General features: G+C 37.9%; 1 non-coding gene across 1 annotated transcript; it reads left to right on the plus strand.

The window, feature by feature from the left end:
* The first annotated feature begins 709 nt into the window (after positions 1-709).
* Positions 710-816, plus strand: LOC139903782 (small nucleolar RNA R71). Its single transcript, XR_011778574.1, has one exon. It is a non-coding gene; the product is annotated as a small nucleolar RNA R71 (small nucleolar RNA).
* Positions 817-1,202: the final 386 nt, after the last annotated feature.

Raw genomic sequence — 1,202 nt, forward strand, 5'->3', positions numbered from 1 at the left:
AATAGAAGCTTGTTGAGTTCTTAATGACTGATCAAACCTCTCATTTGTTTGGGTTTGAGATGTAATAAATTGTGTTTGAGATTCCATTAGCTTTGCCATCATTTCTTTCAGATTTGGCTTTTTCTCTTCGGTTTGTTGTGGTGGTTTATATAAGCCAGGTCTTTGTTGATTGAAAGTGTTGTTTTGAGTTGATTGGTTATTCAGACCTTGATGGTTGTATGAGTTATTGTTGGGTCCATTTGAATTGTAAAGAATATTTTGATTTCGATTGAAGTTTAGCCTTGGCGGTTGATAATTATTTTGATAATTATTTCCAGGCCTTTGGTTCATGTAGAAAACATTCGCACGTTGTTCCATCGTTTGTTCAACATTACAATCTTTTGTTAAGTGTGGTCCACCGCATTGCTCATAACTGATTCGTATTGCGTGAATATCTTTAGTCATCTTTTCCATTCGTCTCTCGAAAGCATCTATTTTTGCAGAAACGGAATCAAAGTCATGGTTAGAATCGGCTCTAGCCGCTTTAGATGTACGAAAAATATCTTTTTCCTGGTGCCACTCATGTGAGTGGGAGGCTGTGTTATCAATAATTTTGTGAGCTTCGGTTACGGTTTTCTTCATAATGGAACCACCAGCTGCTGTGTCAATGTCTTTTCGTGTAGCAACGTCGACACCTTGGTAGAATATTTGCACTATTTGATAAGTGTCTAAACCATGTTGAGGACATCCTCTCAATAATTTTTCGAATCTTGTCCACGCCTCATATAATGTTTCATTTGGCTTTTGCGTGAACGTAACAATTTCTCTTTGAAGTCTCACGGCTTTAGATGGCGGAAAGAATCTTTTAAGAAATTTCTCAACTAAAACATTCCATGTATCAATCGCTCCTTCAGGTAACGATTCTAACCAATCTTTGGCTTCTCCCTTTAAAGTCCAGGGAAACAACATGAGATAGATCTGTTCATCTTCAACTTCTCTGATTTTGAATAGAGTACAAATCCTATTAAAGGTTCGAAGATGTTCGTTTGGATCTTCTTTTGGCGTACCACTATATTGGCATTGATTAGTTACTGTAGTGACCCGTCCTAATCCATCTGGACGAAGTCTTCCACAGTTGGTCCCATTGCGAGGTTCTGACCTCTATATGCCATGAATGACTCCATGTAATATGAGAGAGAAAATGGTATTACGAACAGGTTCGC

Source organism: Rutidosis leptorrhynchoides, chromosome 3, assembly GCF_046630445.1.
Source record: "Rutidosis leptorrhynchoides isolate AG116_Rl617_1_P2 chromosome 3, CSIRO_AGI_Rlap_v1, whole genome shotgun sequence".
NCBI classification, from domain to species: Eukaryota; Viridiplantae; Streptophyta; class Magnoliopsida; order Asterales; family Asteraceae; genus Rutidosis; species Rutidosis leptorrhynchoides.